Source organism: Embiotoca jacksoni, unplaced genomic scaffold, assembly GCF_022577435.1.
Source record: "Embiotoca jacksoni isolate LCO1_2020_lvr unplaced genomic scaffold, fEmbJac1.0.p SCAF_21, whole genome shotgun sequence".
In the NCBI taxonomy this organism is placed as follows: domain Eukaryota; kingdom Metazoa; phylum Chordata; class Actinopteri; family Embiotocidae; genus Embiotoca; species Embiotoca jacksoni.
In genome coordinates, this window is record NW_027185352.1 from 5,712,220 (window position 1) to 5,733,611 (window position 21,392).

General features: G+C 40.9%; 1 protein-coding gene across 1 annotated transcript in view; it reads right to left on the bottom strand.

Annotated features, from left to right (window-relative positions):
- Window positions 1–21,392, bottom strand: part of ntf3 (neurotrophin 3) — a 41,244-nt gene that overhangs the window by 14,300 nt on the left and 5,552 nt on the right. The gene's annotated exons all lie outside the window — the stretch shown is intronic.

The following is a 21,392-nucleotide window of genomic DNA, read 5'->3' on the forward strand; positions in this document are numbered from 1 at the left end:
TATGGCCACCTGTGTCCCGTCCCGTGCAGTGTCTAAAACACTTGTCCTCATCCAACTCACAGAAAGCAGGGCTTGGGGAAACAGCCAAGATCCTGGTTCCACCTGCTCTCCACCCTCACTGAGGCTGTCAATGCAGTACAAGCCTGTGTTCAAACACAAAGCTGCAAATACATGCCAGTGCACACAGGAACTTGCACAACTGTGAGAGGGGTGACAGGTGAGTAAGGTGGAAGAGCTGCCAAGAGATCCTTTTACAAAAATGTACATTTGCATGCAATCTGTGAGAACCTGAGGTTGTAGATGAGGACTCTTGCCACTTGAGCTTTTAACACCCGAGGGATTGGCAGCGTGAGCACTCACAGGACTCGGGTGAAGTCACACTGACTGCGTCACTAAGTGTTCAGAGTGTGCTGGTTACTGCAGGTAGTGAGGGACATCAGGGGCCACAAGGAGCTCCTTTTACCTCTTTAAGCTGTTTAAGAACTGTCCGGATGTCCGGATTACGTGTCCATAAAGCATTTAGTCACGTTTAAGCTTCAGCGTAAATGATCTGTGCCAGAGCTAAGTAGTTTATGGACGTCAACAGTGTTGGGAAGGTTGCTTTTGAAATGTAAGAGGTTACAGATCACTATTAACTAATAATTAATAATTATAACTATTTGAATTGCTTCTTTGAAGTAATGTAACTTTTTCCATGTGATTACGTTTTTAACAATTGTTTTAAACTGGATAATAAAAGCTGAAATGTCTTAAATGTAAAACTAGACACAACAAAACTCAACACTGATTATTCTCAAACTTTTATTAAAAGTTCTTCAAAGAACTAAAATTCTAAATGTTTTGATTTTAAAGCACAACCACCAAAACAAATCATAAGTATGAAGATCACAACTGACTGCGTTGAAGGAAGAATGTTCCCATATCCTCAAACCAAGTCGACATTCAGGTCGACTCCAGCTGAGTGATGAGTACTGACAAGGCTGGGTACTGGTCACTATTTTATGACACTGGTTTCTGAAAGACTTTTTTATAATGTTTCCTTGTCTTATCCAACGATGCACATCAATTTGATTGGCAGATTAGAGGCGGTGCAAATTCAAATAAGAGAACAAATCAAAAATTTGGCTCAAAATGTTATTTTTATTACGCTGATGTAAAACGTAATCTGTATGAACATTAGTATTATATTATGTACATAAAAGGTGATCTGATCAGCTTCAGTCTTCCACAACAGAAACAAGACTTAAAATTGTTCAATGAAGAACAACACTAAGGTTGCTCAACAGCTTGGCTTCATCTTACACTGACATATGAATTTGCTATCTTTGTGTTTTGATTGTGTAAAGAAAACAGTAAACCACACGATCACTAAAACTGGAATGAAATAAACTAAAACAAAACAAATGGCAAGTGTGTGTGCGTGACTCTTTGTTGTTCAAATGCCAATGCCAGTGGAGCTTGAGGCGGTTTCAGTCCCATCATGGTGTCTGTGTGCGTGCGTGTGTGTTATTGGTAGTATTTAAACTACTCTCAAAGCCAACTATTCCCTCGACCTTGTGCCAACTTAACCAAAGAGTAATAGATGAATCAGAACAGAAGGTGTGTGTGTGTGTGTGTGTGTGTGTGTGTGTGTGTGTGTGTGTGTGTGTGTGTGTATACACACAGCTGTAAAACAAGACTTACTGCCAGTGTGTGCATCTTTTACCTGCACTCATGGTGCTTGTGAGTTAGCATGTGTATGCTTTTTGTGGGCATAACGGATCATGAAGGATGGAGACAGAACTGCAGGAAAATTCTAATATAAAAAAACAACAACCTAGCATCGACCTCATCTCTTTAACGAAAGCACTAACTGCTCCGACGCTGCAAGCAAATGAAAAAATACACAGAAATAATAGTAGAGTTTTTGTTACATCTGTTACATTACATTGCTCCATTATCAATGGGGGGGGGGGGGTATAGATTACAGTGCGTTGAGAAAGGAGGGATGAGACATGCAGATTTAACCACATATCATTCGTGTCATGAACAGATCGTTAGTGACTACTAAAATAAAATATTCTCCAACTTTTCCAAAGATGCATAAACCGAGTAGAACAGGGCCTACAGAGACTGCTTATGTTATGGGGCCCAGACTTTTGTGCTACACCCTCGTGTGTGTGTGTGTGGTGAGTGTGACTGGCTGAGATCTGACAGATGTAATATAACCTCACTGGTGCGAGATGGAGACGTCATGCCCCAAATTGGTACAAATAATTGAACACACCCCTTCAAAATCCATTCTGTTGAATTTTGGATTAAGAAGTACATTAAAAGGAAAAGCCCTGTTTACCGGGCAGTAACGTGTTCGAGCAAGACAGAAATCTGCCCATCTGTCTGATTAACATGGAGTAACGGACAGAAGCAACTTCTGGTAGAGACGGCACGAAGAGAACCAGCCGGAGCGGGTATTTCTAGTATTTATATTTATATGTGAAGCAAAATTGTTCCGAAATAACAAACAAACAAACAAAAATGGTCACATTCAAATGTTGCCGCACCAAGGACGACACGTGACACTTTATGTGCATTAATTAAGCATTGGTTCAGCACCACCAATGATTGAGTGACAGTCAACTGCACTTTCAAACCACGTCTTTCTTACAGGAGAATAACAGACATAAAGCAGACATGTAGTATAAAATGCCTTATAGATATAAATTGGGCAGTCTACAAAACTACAAGCTGTGACACAGACAGGTGCCGAGATGTGGTAAACATGATTTAAACGTTAGATTATTCCAACATTCTGATCGATGTGACAGAAAAACAAAAAACAGCTAAACCCAGAGGAAGCTTTGGTGAAACAAGCGTCACGGACAGCTTGTCTTTTAGTCACTAAATAGAGGAGAAAGACATCTGCTGTTGAGATCCAACCTCGGTAAAAGCGGTCGCTCCGCTTATGAACAAGGTCTTTACACAATGTGACGGTGCACAGGATCTATAGTGTATTGACCCTGGATCTAAGGTCTAAGATTCAATTTGTGCTTTTGCTTCTAGGCTAAAAACAATAAGGACACCCACTTAAAACGAATTAGCGAATAACTGCTGCATGTGGAGCAGCAGAGCTGCACAGGTGAGCCCTAAACGCCGGCACCAAAGAGGAGCCATCCTCCCAAAGTCATTTTTAATTTGAGCAATCATAATCTCATTAAACATGAGAGTAGAGCTGTGGACAGTAAATCTCATCAGTTCAAAACAAACTTGTCACCTGATTTTAGCAGCTGCTAAATCCAGAACTTTACTCTGTATTTATATAATATATTATTTTGCACCCTTGTTCTGTTTTGACTGCATATCCTCAGCTGGATGCTGTTTTGCTCCAGGTGTTCCACTGAATCACTTAAACAACAGATGCTTTCAGGAACGCAATCTGATTAGTTGAACCAGTTAAGGACAGCTATATCTGCTCCCCGGTAGCTCTGCCAACTCCTGCTGTAATTTCTTCTTTTTTTTTTAGTGGGTGTTTTCTTCCTAGGAATATTGAGGGAACTAATTACATATGTTGTTCATGACTGCATATTTTCTTCAATTAAATATTCACGCCTATGTAGCTGCTTACAGGCTGCTGCTTGCAATGTTCAAAATCAAACATAGCTGTAATTAAACAGACAGCTTAGTATGGCAGCAACAAACAGGAGCAGTGTTTTTAACTTTATTCTGTTAAATGCATGTTTAAAGGTGAAATACTGAGAAAACATTAACAGTAAAAGACTGGATGCTATAAATGTTTAGTAATACCTGTCATGTTAATTTCTGTAGAAGCTGCAGACTTCACACTTCCAAGTCATGTTAGTGTTACACGTGTTTAAAAAAAAAGAAAAGAAAGAAAAGCAAAACCGATCCGACTTGAAATATGATGGATAAAAAGAACAGTTTGGCTGCTAAGAATTATTTTATTGTGCATTGTTGTTTATCTCTAGATGTTAGATTTTCTCTATTTATTGATTGTTTTGTCTTTAAATGTAAAAATACATCTTGGAATATCCAACAGGTACATTTTTATATATTCTTTGGCATTATTCTACATTGCCTATTTAAAAAATGAGATACTGGAAAACTTTGAATTACAAAATATACAGACTTCTTCATATATTGACCAGTGCACAGAGTGGTTAATGATGCAGACTGCTGCCTTTCTGTCTTACATCCAAGCAAAGGACATCAGTATCTTACAGAGGGTAGTTAAATAATTACAATTGATTATCAATATAGTACATTTTTTGTCCATCGACTAATTATAGACCGATCATAGCAGCTTTTTAAGGGTCTCATTGTTCAAACCTTGTTTGATAGGGAGAAAACTGTTCAGCTATCCTGGCTTCACCCACCTATTGCTCACAGCTTCAGTTGTCACTGCCATTATAGTTTGCATGAAGCCACTCCGAAGAGCGGACCAATCAGCGACCAGTGTTGGTGGCCGACTGCGATGATGTTAAAGTCAAGCGTTTGTTTCAAAGTGTTGTTCTAACAATGGCGGTCGAGCTCGCTGAAGTGATACACACAGTTGTAGCAACGCTAGCAAATATTGAGGAAATGAAGCTGAAGCAAGAACATTTCCTTGTGTCCCTAAATGTCTTTTTTTTTTTCCCATCAGACTTTTTCCCTAAAAACTGGGAGGTCGGTACGTTACACCTTGGTGAATTTTGGCGCATAACATGTCATATGGTGCTGATTGGTTCAAGCTTCTTAGTTTCAAACTTAACCTTAGGTCTACACCTATTAGGATGCAACGTCTGCAAACAATGCTCATTGGAACGTGGCCCAACCCATATATGACTGCAGTGAATTTGGGTCTGGAAATACCAGGCTGGCATTGACACAAAAGAACAACACAATGAGGGCTGCCTCATCAACACTTAGAAGTGAGCTACAGTCCACACAGCCGCTAAAATACAGGTACACTGAATGGATCAGCCATCTTTCAATTTACCCATTATACTGAGAAAAACAACAGTTAAGATGTTAGAAATCAAAACAACAGCAATGCCATTACAATTACGGGTTACGTGTTATTTACACCTATTTACATTTAAACAGAAGACTAGAAACACAATATAAGATAATAAGACAGACACTTGAATGGAACACAAACATCGTGGACAAGATAGAAGCAATGTTACAGAAAAAACACGGATTAGTAAAACAGAATAAGAGAAGACACAATATAGAAAGTTCCATTTGTTGTCAATGGAGTTCAAATAACTGTGTGAATAAAACACAAGTTAAATATTAATAATAAGGGATCCTTGGGAAGCAAAAGTCTGCTTCCTGTTTGATATATGTTTCCCCATACCTTCACCCTAACCCCACCCAGTTATGTCTGCCTAACCCCAAGATATAGGATCTAAATATAGATTGTGACATTACAGGTTCCCTCTGATAAACACACTGAGGGATGTAAACTACTGCAGTCTAAACTCAGTGGGGCAACTTGGATAAGTACTGGTTTTCCATATTAGTACTGTAATGGCCCGGGTCAGTCTTAAATATGATCAAGCACGATTATCCAAATGATGAATAAAACCACCCCTGACCCATGTGTTTGAACGTTTCTCCTCTGCGGGGCTCCTGCCAGCTCAGGAAACCACAACCGTATCGATCTGAGACCGGGGCAATGATACTGTACGGTGCAGTTACCGTGGAGACCCCAGTGATGATGCAGTCAGGGACGCTTAGAGATAGGGCTTAACGGAGCAGTGTGCCAAACCAGCAAATCCTCCACAGGGATTTTCACCCAGCAATCTCTGAGCTCTAATTCTGTTCAATTGACTCCAGATGTTACGGCACAGAGAGACAGGGAGAGCGACAGAGACACCCAGTCTGGTCTGGGGCTCAATTTCCAGCTGAGTGTTTGATCAGCAAATTGTAATTCACCAACACTGAGACACTGAACAAAAAAATGTCAGAACACGATCTTCAGTGCCCCTCAAATACAGAGACAGGAAGATTTCATAGCAACAATCACATCAGTTTCAACTCACAGATATGCTTTGAATCAACGGTCTGCTGAATGGCTCCATGTAATTGCTCAACTATTTACAAGTTGCTTCTGTGGTCCTGAAATTACTGGAAAATGACAAAAAGCCAAAGAGTGCTTATGGAGCTCAGAGAGACCACACAAAAAAACAAAAATGGGAATGAACTTGCGTAGAGTTGAATTAAAACACAGGCGATGTGAAGCATGAGCAGGAAGTCGATTACAACAACTCATCTATCTGGATTGTTTAAGACTCACACTCTGCCATCTGGATCTGGTTTGTGTTGGTAAAATGATAAACAGCCAGAACGCGGTTGCAGGTTTTCCACTGATAAAGGAATTCCTGAGATATCCAGGAATTTTCTAGCATTACAGTCCGCAAAGGGAAACGCATGTTGCAGGTTAGAGATCACCAGGGCGGCAGGTTTTTTGTTGCATTTGAAAACTTGAGTGGAAAATAACATTTAAAATACAGTTTAAACCGATTAAAAGTGCTTTGATATACAGAAAGGTGTGACAAGGTCACGATGAGAATCCTGAGCTGGACATGTGAGGAATTATGTCACCATGATGCTTTTAGTTTTATAAAACATCGCCCTGGCTGAGAGCAACATCGGCCTTCTCAGCAAAAATGTCGATGTTTGAAAGTAATATTTTATGGTATGTTATAGTTTATATTTCCTGAATTTTGCAGTTTTTTTTGCTGTCTATAGGCACACAAGTGACCGTAATTACCACCACATTTTATGTGCGTGAACGTTATGAACGTGAAGGCCCACATTACACGTTGATTTAGGTTGCGAAGATTTGTAGTTCATCCTCTTCGTCGTCCTTCACTTCCCATTTCGCTCTCTTTTAACCCCCGGGGTGGAGGGAAGGGCAGAATTCCTATCTTAACAGTGAATTTCTGTCTGAACATTTTGCTGCTGTGAGCCAGGTGACTCACCTGAATTCACCGTGATTATTTCTTGACAAAACTTGCCGTGCGTCTACGCTTTGTTGTGGTGTGCGTTTGTGTGTGTGCGTTGAAGAGAGGGAAAGTGATGTTAGTCAAAGTGTGAGCGGTGATAAAAGCTCTCCGTAGAAAGAAGCAGTGGAAAGTTTCCCGAGCAGGTCAAAGTGTTGCGTGTTAAAGGGAGTCGAGTGTCTGTGCACACCGGGGCTGTAACTCATGCGTACATACTGTATGTATATACCTACAGGTACACATTCCTTCACCTGACAGAGAAAATCAAATGAGAACACACACTTCGCAGCGAGACTGAGTACATAACCCACGGAGAGAAGGAGGAGAGACACTATTCCTGTGAAACACAGCAGTCCAGTCAACTACTACTATTCCCAATGCGTGTATCTACTTATGCAATTTGTGAATATTTGTCATTGTTAGATATGTCCATACAATAAAGGTACCCAAACAGGTTTTTTTAGCGCTTGCATTTTTTTCCACAACTGTCTATATTTTTGACTATAACAAGAATAGGCCCAAACCTTGTGTACAGCTGGACTGTGTATGAATCACTGGTGGACTTTTCTTTTCATTAGGTTAAGAGGAGCGGCAGCAGTTATGCAATCTCTGTTTTATCCTTCACCTACAGTACGGTCGTGAGCTGTGAGATCGCAGAGCAGCTCGGGATCCACAAGGACGAGCTGGAGGAAGTTGACATCTGGCCTTATTTGCTTTCTGTACTGCCACCGAGATGTGCTTTCAGTTTGACAGTCGTAGCATTCAGCCGACCAATGGTGCAACGTCAGTCAGTCATGCGACAATCGATCAACCCACGAAACCACGATCGCTTCAGCAGGCAAATCGAATTTGATTCTCAAATCAGATCTTTAGGACTAACTATCTGCACCGTTATTTGCACGTTAACAGATTGGATTTGGTGTGTCCAGACATCACCAACCTATTTACATGGGTTGCTGTGGTAACAACGTACGCGCAGCTACGCTGGTGACGTGGCTTCCTAACACAGAAGCTGCCGGCACAGAGGTGACAGCAGACAGTTAATTTCGGCTTCTGTTCGTGGAGTATCGTTGTCCTCTATAGCGCCAAAATCTACACTTTCTGATAGCTGGGATTTGGGCTAGCAGTCTGACAATTGCCTTAGTCACTCAGTCAGTGAAAGACATTTGCGTTTATAGGTTTTGGCCTCACTGCTGCAGTCCAGGATAAAAACAAAAACAAAAAAGTTGTTTTTTAAAAGTGAAAAATGTTCAGTGTGACCCAGTATAGAAATATGTCATTGTAGGGAGACAGTGGAGCAGGGAAAACCTACGATCCGTTTTTACTCTTACATTCTGTTACTGCCAAGCAGATGGTGTCATATGCACTTCATTTTTTCTTGTCTGAGTGAACCCACTGGAAGACTATCAGAGGCTCTGGCAAGAATCTGGACCTTCTAGGTGGTTTCTGTCTGTCAGCGAGTCCCTCTATTAGCTGAAATTTGTGACAGCCAAGCTCATATTGTTACTGCAAACATTACACACAAGCACACAAGTGTCAAACAAACTTGATTCTTCTTGCTAGGGTGGCTTCCTTACAAACCCTGTTTTCACTCATGATACTTTTCAAACTAGTGAAGTTGCCATTAAAATGTAGTTGAAGAATTTCACTCCTCAACATGGACAAAACAACACAAGTTAAAGCAGTTAGCTGCTCCAAAAGGCAATGAGTGGTAACAAAATAAAACACAGTTTTAAAATCAATAAACTGCAGAAAAACGCTGCTCCTCTGTCCACCAAAGAGGCCACTTAAATTTACTCTGTGGAAGATGACTACTGGATGACTACTACCTCTGCAAAATGTGATTACAATAATTAACACAAATTCAAGTAATCTCCGTAACATTTGCGTGATCTTACAATTTTGCAAAATTCAAAAAAGAAAATCCGCACAACAATGTCGTCAACAGGTGCTCTGCTGAAATTATTCCAATTTAAAGTAATCTTTCCAAACAAAACTTGTTTTATTAACAAAAATAACTTCTAATTCATGGTCAGCACGGTTCTACTCTCCTCTTATCAGCAAATACCAGAAAAAAACAATCAAAAAAATTAAAAAAACAAAAGGACGGGGTTTGTGGGAAATGTGGTCTTATCATTAAGATGAGGAATGCTATTAGTTGTATACACTCTTCCAGTTGTAAGAGACTGCACGTTGTTTTTGTGCATGCAGTAATTTTACACAAAAAATGCACTTAAAACTACAATCACAATTTTTCTGCTGCAAAATGAAGCCTTTTTGATCGCAACAATAACAAAACAAAAAACTGTGTAAAATCCTGAAAGGGCTGTTATAAGACTGGGTCCCCGTTTTGTTTGTTAGGGATGCACACAGACACATTACACGGCAACTTAACATAAACTCAAACGATACAAGTTTCAAAATTTTAAAGAAAATTGAGGGCTTAGAGGTCCCCGGTTCGATTATGACTTGTGACCTTGGTTCTATGTCACTCTCCCTCCATCTCTCTTTTTTTTTTTTAAATCTCCAATGAAGAAATCCACCAGTTGTTTTGTTTGGAATATTGGGTCTTGAAATAATAAATCAGAGCAAGGGAGAGATTTACTAATCATATTTACTTTTAACTTGATAGATTTATTGTATTTTTACATTTAAAAACAACTTTACTGATTTAGTTAGATTTCCAAAAAACTATAAGACTCGTGAGACAAATTTAAAATGTAACAATTTAAATTGAGGCTGAAATTTCCTGACTTTTAATGTTAAATATGCTTCAAGCTCTTAAAGCGCAGAATCATACATTTCCCACAATGCAATTTGTTGCTGTATGTTGTAATACCAGCCAGGGAAACACGCAGCTCTTCTAAACTCTTCGTGTCCAGTTTGTGACGGTAAACTTTGATCAAATTGGTGAAATTGTCCTTTAAGTGCAGCATTTAGACTGCGTTAAATGTCAGACAGATCAGGGAGAGTGCAGCACTGACTCAGGAACAGGTGACTTATGATACAGCATGAAGTTATCATCATAATGGACCACTGCATCCCTGAAACATGGTTTAGTTTATCAGAGCCTTCACACTTCAAACAAAGACGTCGATCTGAACCAGCTGCTGAAGTGTTTGGGTGGCGAAGCACGCTCGCAGACTGCTGACCCTACGTGGCTCATGTTTACCCCTCCTTGATTTATTGGATAAATGAGTGCAGCGATGTTGACACATGCCTGTTTAGTCCTTGTGTGAAAGAGGGAGAGGAAGAAATAGAACAAGAAAGCTTCTATCCAAACGGGTCTTACGCCAACAGTACCGGTCCGTGTTAAGAGTTCTGTGGTCTGCACCGCGAGCGAAGGAAAATAATCCTTTCATACTCTGATGTGGTTTTTCATTGAGTCCTACATCTGACAAGGTGGGATTACACACACAAACACACTCACACGCTCAGTAAGGTTTGTGGTCTTCCCTCCAGTTGGCCTCTTTTCTTTTCTTTTTTTTTTTAATCAATTTTCTGCCTCCTCTGTCATCTCTAAAGCACTTTGTGGCATGTTTGTTTGTTGACAGGACTCTAGAGTTACATCAAAGTAGGCATCGCTTCGCATCGCAGCGTCTCCGCAGGCCAGACACGGAGCATCGGGAGGAGAGGGAAAGGAGCCGAGGCACCGGAGCAGGTTGACAACTGAGAACCGCGTGATCGGCACACTTCGGTGAGATTTGTGGTAAATGGATTGTCAGCGGCGGTTGTGAGAGAGTAGTAAGATAGACGGAGCAGTAATAGGTTACCAATCTAAATCAGATGCAGAGATCAGAGCAGCTAATCTGATGTCAAGCCTAATAGAATCACAGACAGGAATAGACTGCAGGGCTCAACAGTGGCTTTGACCTTGCTTCCGTGTGGGAGTGTGTGTGTGTGTGTGTGTGTGTGTGTGTGTGTGTGTGTGTGTGTGTGTGTGTGTGTGTGTGTGTGTGTGTGTGTGTGATATAGTATTTGTGGATTAATGGAGCTAGATTGCCAGCAAAATGGGCAAAAGTGGCTGAGACAGAGACGTCCAAGGTTTCAAAAAAGACTGACTGTAGATTTTTGCATTAAACTACAGACTACAAGACTTTGGGGCATTCATAGTTACCGTATTTTTCGGACTATAAGGCACACTTAAAATCCTTCACTTTTCTCAAAAATTGACAGTGCGCCTTATAATCCAGCGCGCCTTATGTATGGTTACTTGTTGTGCTTATTGATCGATTTTATGTGGTACAATGCGCTCAAAAATCTGTCGAAATGTGTAAGTACGACTTTGGTAAGCAACGAAGCCGCTCCGCTCAATGGATATTCGGAGCATTACGGTACGTTGAGTCACCACCTGATCGGCCCGTAACAGGAATGTAATGTCTAAACTAAAAGTGCATTCATGCAAGGCAGCCCGCGCCCAGAGTATGCGTTAGCCACAATAAACCAATCAGAGAACAGTATTTAGTACGCTTACCCCCTCCACTTTTTATATGTACTGTGCTTCAACATTATATTACAGTACATTTGTGTGTACGTAAAAGGACTCCAAAAATGGTACCTGTTAAGAGGCATGCTTACGAAGCGGGTTTCAAACTCCAAGCAATTAGCTACGCAGCAGAACATGGGAATAGAGCAGCCGCCAAAGAATTCAACATCAATGAATCAATGGTACGGAAGTGGAAAGTTTGATTTACCGGACTGTGTTGTTTTGCTTAATGCGCCTTATAATCCGGTGCACCTTATGTGTGAACACAGACATGTTAATTCACAGTGCGCCTTATAATCCGGTGCGTTTTATAGTCCGAAAAATACGGTACTGTGTTGATCAGGCTATTGGTTACTGTTGTTATGTAAACATAAGAGGGTGTAACCTACACCACTGATCACACACATGATGTATTTGATTACAAGTAGGGATGGGACACGATTTTTTTTGATATTTGAATAGTATCAATATAAAATATTGATTTGTTTGTAACCATCATTCTTCCTTTTTTCACATTTTTCCCGGCGCCCGGTTGTACTGCGTGACTCCCGTCCAGAGACTGTATATAAAAGTGGATTGGTTGTTGAAAACAAGTCACAAATCACTCTCTGAAAGTTACAACCACTTTTCTTTCTTTTTCTTTTACATCTGGTGATTGATTGAGCTTGATGTGTTCAATCGGCCTCCCCCGTATTGCTTATGGACTTACAATCCACCGTCTACACAGATTTTGTGTCCGTTATCTGGATTGTTTCTCAGAGCTTAGATATTTACAGACGAGCTATTTGTGGTAAAAATCTTACATTGAATTTTGAAATGACTTAAAACAAAATACACCTGAGCAGACTTGACTGTGGCCAAATTGATACGATAGTTCCAGGGCCGATCCTGTCAGCGTGCAAAGCAGGAGAATGTGTCCGCCTACTCAAGAAACCAAAGTCGACCCACCAGTTTAATTCTTCGTCCACACAAATACGTTGTCATTTTAAAATAACACAAAAACAATCATTTTAGCAAAAGTTTCAGAAATATTCTCCGTTCATTCAAACCTGCCGAAAAAACACGCGACCATTCAAATACACTGAGCAGCCCACACATAACCTGTGGTACGCTGTATTTGGTGACCCATCTGATTCTGTGATCTGCAGGGTTGTTGTGTTGATTCAGCTTCAGAGGAAGGAGAAGCTTCGGGTAAGAATATCAGGACACATCACAGAACCAAATATGGTTCACAGGAGGTTTGTCTTCTTCTCAGGTGCGGCAACAAAATTCAGACTGAAGGCTTGCTAGTAAAAAATTGTGGTGTTCAGTGAAGCCCCTGATCATTGACTAGGTGCACCTGTAGAGGAACCCATACACAGCGTGACTGACTTCATCGGGCATGCTTTATTTTGCACTGAAGAAAGTCCAACGTGGACTGAAATGTTGACACTTTTTGCACATTTTTTCACTGTCTGTTCATCCCTGCAATGATTTTGATAGAAAAATGTTTACCATCAAAACTTCAGTCTGGATTTTTTTGGTTCTGAGTACTCAACTTGCTTTATTGTCACTCAGTAATAGCGCTCCATGTAGGGCTGATAACGCTGCGGGACACGGGAATTGTCACAAATGACTACAATCGCTTTTCTGCTGTGCACGTAGACAAAATTATAAGATGCTGAATTACAACACAACAGCTGCTAATATATACAACAAGGTCAATTCATTATCTATGTTTAAGTAACCCCTGTTAGGGCCAATGTAGTTTGTTTTCTTCCAGAAATGAGTTTGTTTGATAAAGGCTCGACGAATCAGGGGAGGAACATGTCGGAACTGTATCGGAGGTTAAAAAATAATGAAGTACTTTGGACGCGAGCAGTAAATGTAGCAAGAGTTAACGCGTTTTAAAACAATAATGTATCTGGATTGGGACCTCGGTGTAGTTGCTTACAGGTTTACAATCTGTGTGTATCTGTTTGTTAAACCTTTATTATTTCAGTTTTAATGTGTTTAATCATGTCATCATGCAGCAGATCAGAGACATGGTCATATTCAACTGAACACATTGCACAGATTGAGAATGGGTGTTAAAAAGGGCAGGTTAGCTTTTCCAAGTCCAGGTTAACCACATGTTACACCTTTTTCAAATTGGATTAAACTCTGAATTTCTTTCCTTACATATAATAGTGCATCATTCTCAGTCCAAACCATCAAGTAAACACATTCAGATGAAGGAAAACAATTAAATTAATCATCTGATCATGCCAAAATACATCGTAGTACAAGATGAATAATTGCAATATGAAAAAATAATGAGGAATTGTAAGAAAGAGAGACAAATGCATTGAGATGTTAACTACAGTAAGAGTCTGTCCAAAAAAACAATCAAGGTACTATTTGTCTTTGTTGGTCTTCTTTCTTTACTTTGCCTACACTGGTGATCCAGTGACCCAAAAACATAAATAAAATCTGCTCAGTTGAATTTCAGTAGATTCACCAGTTATCAAAAGGTGTCCAAGTTTAAATTGTACTATAACTTATTGCATTCATACCCTACAAACCTAAAGTTATCTGTACACTTCCCAGAAGGGAGAATCCAAATGTTCAAATCAGTCGGACTGGACTTTATCCTGCCAGCTCCCGAGTACAAAGTCTGAGCAGTCTCTGATTGAACCTGTGTGTGAATAGGGCAGGTCATTGTCTGGAGAATTCACAGCGAGCGAGTGGGCGTGTTGACAACGTTTCTGTCATTCAATTGGCACAAAACGAACGGCAATACAAACCTCCAATGGTGAGGAGGAAGGACAACTTCCACTAAGATGCCAAGGAAATGTAGAACTGGAAACATGATGAGATTAACTTCTTTTGATTTCGACAAGTTCAAGGGATGACTACAGATTCAACTGTTTGTGACCAAATTACTGTGAACAAACCACTGTGATTTCCACAGCATACTTTTTGTATCCCTGTATATCCACAGACTGTATATAAAAGTGGATGTAGCTTCTAGGTCTGAAAAACAAAGTCGATTCGGAAGTGCCTTAAACTGCAATACCAGCGAGTGCCACTAGAGGTTGGCTCCTAAAAGCCTCCGGCTCCATAGACTCCCATTTGAACTGCTCCCATAAAATTCAAAGTCAATAAAACATTTTCCGCTCAGTTGTGTTAACTAAAGTCGCTCCTTCTTATTAGTTTTGGCGGTCCATCTGAAAATGATTAGAATATAAGCCTCAAAAAGACATGTTTTTGGGGGCGTGTCTGTTTGATTGACAGGCCTGTGGGGCAGTCAGGTTACAGCCATCGGTGGGCAGGACTTAGTATCATTGGGTTTCCAATCAGATCGAGTCAGAACCACCGCTCGCTCTTCCCCAGCTCGTCCAAATATGGTCACTACCGGCTCCAAACGTCTCCGAACTAGCAAGATGGTGCCGGCCAACATCTGAACTTGAGGCTTCATAACGGCCGTCCATAACTGTTAGTTGCCACTCAATCATATCCTGCCTCCTGTACGCTGTACCCAAGCACCATCCCTCCCCTAAGCTAAACAGAGTAGTTACAGTAGGTCAGAATGGCTATGTATGACTTGTATTGTCATACGTAGCCATGCTGTCCTTAGTGGGATAGGAAGTACCATACAAATTAAACAGGGCGTGAAAGAAAAATGACAAATGAAAATGCAGACTGGGAGACACACGATAGCTACAGTATATTCTATATTTAAGTGGTGACAATTATATCACACCCTCATTTTGAGATGAAACATTTTATTTATTAGTTTGTTGATAGACTATTAGGCAACAAATGTAACAACTGACTTCTTATGATTGTGATATTTATCCATTAATTAAATTGTGATGGACACCTTTTTTTTTTTTTTACTTTTTCTGATATTTTACAAACAAAATGATTTATCTAAACAATAACTGGCAGATTTATCCATTACAAATGTAAGCCCTACTTTGATGTGCCCGGGTATTTGCTCATATCTCCACTGGTCACTGGTTGGATTTTGCACAATGCCAGGTTTGTTCCACCTGATGGTTCTGTCATAGAAGTTATCACATTTCATGCAAATAACATAGAGATAAACTGTACTCCTTGTCAGCATAAGTACAATGGTAAGTAACACTGTACTGAAGAAAGCAGCGAGTGGCAGTGGTGTTTGGAGGGTTTGATGCAAAGTCCTGCAGACTGAAGAAAAGCTTTGATTGATGCAACAAAAACAAAACACAATTAGATAGCCGGTAGCCACATATTATACAGAGCGGGCTTGGAGAATGTGAATCACATGATGCGATGAACCTGTAATTTAAGTAGGACTTTCTTTTAAATGCAGCTTTCTTTTTGTTGGTGGTCTTGGAGTTTTCTGTTGTCTCATCATTCAGTCTTTCCCCCTTTTCAAAGAACTTCTCCAGAGACGTTTGTTTTTTGCTAATTTTTGCTCAGGTTAACTTGTGGGCTTATCGGTGCATGAAAAAAATTGCGTCTGAGACAACTGCGAGAAAGAGGCGTGGACGGAAGTGGTCATTTTTCAAAATAAAATACCATACAGCCTAATGTAAATAAAATAAAAAATAAATACGTCTTTTATTCTTTCTGTGCGGCCCGGTACCAAATCATCCATGGCCCGGTTGTTGGGGACCCCTGCACAATATGACATACAGACACAGAGATGGATCGAAAAAACATTTCTCAGTCCTACTGTGTGCAAAATAAATATACAAAACAAGAACAGCATAAGAATATGCAACAACAACAACAACAACAAAAAACAATAAAACAGACAAAGTAGTGCAAATGTGTGTCCACAGTGCAAAAGTTCAGAGTTTATGGGGTGAGGGGGAGAGAGTTCAGCATCCTGACAGACTCATGGGCGAAGCTGTTCCTCAGTCTGGAGGAGGTGACGGAGGCTGCAGTACCTCCTCCCAGAAAGCAGGAGGCTATAGAGGCTGTGTGAGGGATGGTTGAGTCTCCCACCATGCTGACTGCTTTGCGGCTAAGGCGGGTGTTGTAGATGTCCAGGAAGGAGGGGGAGTGGGGAACCAATGATCCTGCCAGCTGCCTTCACTATGCGCTGCAGGGTCGGTGGTTGGAGGCGGTGCAGCTCCCATAGCACACAGTGATCAGCAGGTCAGGATGCTCTCCATGGTGTCTCGATAGAAGGAGCACATGATGGGTGCTGGGGCTCCTGCTCTCTTTGATTTGCGGAGGAAGTAGAGGCGCTGCTGGGCTTTCCTGGCCAGTGATGCCGTGTTGTTTGTCCGGGAGAGATCCTCGGCGATGTTCACACACAGAAGTTTGGTGCTGCTCGCCCGCTCCACTGCAGAACTATTGATGGTCAGAGGGGGGTGTTGGGTGAGGGTTCTCCGGAAGTCTAAAACAATCTCCTTTTGTTTTTGTCATGTTGAGGGACAGATTGTTATCCCTGCACCACATGGCTAATTGGTTCGCCTCATTGCTAGTTTGCCTCATCGTTGTTGCGGATGAGACCCACCACAGTCGTGTATTCCGCAAACCTTACGATGTGATTGGTGCTGTAGAGCAGTGCAGTCATGAGTTAGCAGGGTGAAGAGCAGGGAGCTGAGCACACATCCTTGGGGAGCCCCCGTGCTTATTGTTGTGCTTACGATTATTTACCGTATTCAAGCAATTTGAATTTGCCATGAAACCTTTATTTGCCTTCATACAACATCTATTGACTGTTCTGCTCCAGTCCCTCCACTTGCACCGCAGCAAGAAGTCATGCCATCCAAAACCAAAATGAAATGAGATGTTTTACTAATTGTTTAAGCAAACTATAATTTTAAGAGATGTTACACAGAAGTTCAACTAGCTCCAAAATTAGTCTTCCTTTGAGTGTTTATCCTCCGTCTATACCGCACACATACCCAAGACCATTCACGCTTTAATGGGAGAGAAGAGAAACATAACAGTGCAGTTTAATTAATCTGGTTTATATGGTGGTCCACATTCAGGACAGTTTGTATCAACATTTTAGGAGTAAAAGGACTAAAAGGCTGTATTTAGATGGAAGACAAATACAAGTGAGATTAAAGGCCCTAAATAACTGTAACAGACATTGGGATCTAATGCTTTGGCAAAAGCTAGCCCATAGATCCAACATCCAGTCACCCATCAGTTGTGAGCAGGACTATTAGGCTATCAGCAGTTGAACATTACTGTAAACTGAGAAATATATCCGGCAGAGACGCCAGGCAAGGCATCAAGGAGGAGAAAGGAATATGAAGTCAGTTCTGTAGCACACAGCCCAGAGCCTGAGCAGCGCAGTACCCTTCACAATTATAAGTAGCGATGGTCAGTGCCAACACAGGGAGCAGGGTGGAAAGCAAAGGTATGACAGGCTTGTCAATTTATCATCACATATGTAACAGAAAGTCAGAACCCATGAATTGTTTGCAGTCATTGTAAAACAGCTTGGTCGTGGATCATGGATGTAGTTGTGGGTTTTTGCAGGATAATCCCACAGCAGCATTTTTGTCTGGTGAGAGGGGGAACACGACATGTCACAGTTTCCAACCAGTGCATTAACACAGCATGCAGACAGGATTTCCAGTGCATTACCAGCCAAAATCAATTTAAAGCCCCCCTCCACTTAAACTGAGCTTTGCTTATACTTCACGTGAATGTGTAAATGATGCACGATGCTTGAAGGCTGTTTTCACATTTACCTGCTGAAGGGAAAATACTTCTGTGCTCCCTTTAGATCTGAGTGTAAAGCCCCATATTCACAGAGCTGCTCTGCATCTCATCGTTCAGTGGTGCAATCGACATTCTGCGAGACAAAGCCGAAAGAAAGCCCAAAGCCTCCCCGGGGGACTCCTCCCTCTCTCACATTTGTCATAACTCAGTCAAATCATGACACGCAGACATGAAACGTATATTGATAACTTGCAGTTATCTGTACAACTATGGCTACTTTGCGAACAAGACATGCTAATCGCTAATTCTGCATACTTTTTGTTCCAATTTGGTAAAATGTAAAAAAAAAAAAAAACATTGCCTCATTTAAAACTCAAAACTGTCTTTAAACAACAGCCTGATTCATGAGGGGTTTTTTAAGGTCTTGCTCCCCTGATGATAGCAATACAAGGTATACGATACGCATGTTTTTCCCCATCCTTGTATTGGTGTTTTAATATAGCTCGGTATCACACCTGTCAGTCACTAAAGAATACTGTAGCAGTGTCACATATTGCCTTGACAAGGCGTGACAAGTATATACACGTATGACCAGGGGCTAAGAAGGAGTTCATGTGAAGAAGTACAAAGAGTGACAAAGTTCAAGTCGAGAGGTGGTTGGAGGTCATTGAATGGAACAAACGCAGGACTTTCACCTGGTCGGCTATTGTACGTGTCCGTGAGAAAGCAAGTCATTGTGAATTTCTTTTAAGTTAACATCACATTAAATATTTGCGTTACATGATGTACAGAATTTTACCCAAGAGAAATTACTTTTTCCCCCAAACCATGACCTTCTACTAAGTAGTTTTTGTGTACCAACCCGAACCAAGTTGCAGTGTTGTTTTTAACTAAAACCATGATCTTTTCCCAAATCTAACCAAGTGGTTTTTTTTGGTGCCTTAACCACGTGCGTCCTTTCCTTGCTTAGGCGAGACAAAACGTGACACTGATGTGGTATCGTCTATTGAACTGACAGGTGTGCGCTCTGGCTTCATATCAGGTTGTTTAATATGTCAGATTTAGAAAGAAATTTTTTGACTTTCTCTGTTTTCACTCAAAAGCCAAAATTTCACACTCAGCTGACTTTTTAAGCAGAAAAACAAGCAGTTATTATTGCATAGGTCTTACAACATGTCTGCAGGGTGTCTTTAACTTGACATAAGTTATTGAAAAGTTTATATGGGACCTAATGTGACAGTATGACAGCAAACTTCAAGCTCTAAACCATGACCGTCGTAGTGTGTATAAATATGGCTGTCTATGAAGAAAACATTACAGAAAAATGCTCGAACTCCGGTTCGATCCATAAGCTTTACACCACTGAAGACGTCTCTTTGATCATTCCTACGCGACCATCAGCCAAGTTGGGGTTAAGCTTTTGGCCTGTGGGTAAAGATTACATTTAGGATTAGTATTAGGTTGAAGTTCCAGTTAAACCAAATGATGGGACAAGTAGAGGGGATTGGGTTTGTGCAGGAATGTGGTTCAGACACCAGGCAGCAGGTTTCACCCTCGGGCCATCCGAACATCTGTCAGCTCAAATATCAAAGGTGGCCACATCAGTCCCTACAGGTGTCACCTATAGGCGTCTCATTCTATAAGGAGAAAATGAAGATGGCCGCTCCCGAGTATTTGAGCTGCAATTGTTCAACAGGTCGCTCCAGCTGGATCATCGCTAGAACTGCATCCTTTTATTTCCACGACTGTTAACATTCCTACCTTCTCCTGTGTCCGCTGTACCAACATTGTAGCTGAGAGGTGCTTTTAATACAGCATGTCTGGTATTACTGTGGTGAAGGGTCAGCTAGGTGACACAAGGAGAAGAAACTCAACAGCTCTCATTTGATCAGAAAAAATTTTTTCCTGTACTTTTGAAGTTTAAAGAAGCGAAAGATAGAAAAATTGGTGGCAAAAATAGCTCAGTGCCATGTCTCTGCAAATCATATTATGCCCTTTTTACTTTGCAGCACTGAGAAGCTTTTCAGATTAACAACAAGCTACTCAGATGGTATAAATCTCTGCTGAAGAAAAAGTACATTTGACTTGACTTTGGCTTCAGTTTGTCAGTTACATCTGAGAAAAAATAATCGCCTTATTGGTGAAAGCCTCCAAATCTTACTGTGATATAATCACTGAATGTAATCCAGCTGCAAATTGGATCAGTGTGACTCCCATAACAGATTTAATGGAAATGTGTAAATAATTTTTTTGGACACTCATCTGACAGTCGGACTGACTGACAGGAGCATGTGTCTCTTTTTTTGGCAAAGGGTATAGAAGAGCAGCTGAATATAGTATCAGTGGAACATAATTTACTAAATGAAAACGTGATGTTTGTTAGATTGAGACTTCACATTAAAGAACACAGGATAAGTCTATAAATACAATACATAAGGTTAAACCAGCAATTACCAACATTTCTGGTTTGTTATAACATCCAAAAAGTCACATGTATGGGGCCATTTGTCCCGTTACAGATGTCTCCACAAGTCTCACGTGGTTTCATTCAAAAGACTGTTCAGGGCCAAAAGAGATATAGCTGTACTTTTACTATGCATACCTTTAAACTACATGTTGCTGACAAATACCTTTACTTTCATCAAATGATGATGAGTGATGAATGCTGGACTTTTTCTTGTAATGGAGTACTTCTCCCCGGCCGATACTGATCAAACTTAGTGTTTCTTACGTGGATCACAATTACATGCACAAAAACGAATTAAATGCAGGTTAAAATGTGAAGTAGCCTGATATTAACAGACCCATATTCACTGTGAACACATGGATCTGGCGACACTCCCTTTAGGATTTGTTTCCATTTGTTGCGTCCTAATCGGGGTAGACCTGGTTGAATTTGAAACTATTGGAGCAGCCTTTAACTAATCGGCGTTGACCACCATATAACGTGCTCTGTGCCAAAACTTTACCACCGCCACCATTTTTGGAACTAATCGAATGTCATCACACGTAGCCACCCCTACTGGTCTCTAACTGGACTGAGCAAACCTTAATGGCAACAGGGTTTCCAGACTATAATCACAGCAAAGACTGAAACTGTGAGCAATAGTTGGGCAGAACCAGGTTGAATGTGAATCCATAGTGCTCAAATGTACCCTACAGATGAGCTGAAATATATTAGCGGCAAAATCTAACTGGTGTTGCCAGGAAACTTGCAGATCAGACAGGAGACTGTCATTTCAATCAGTTACTTGCTTTCCCTAAATGTACTGTCAGTG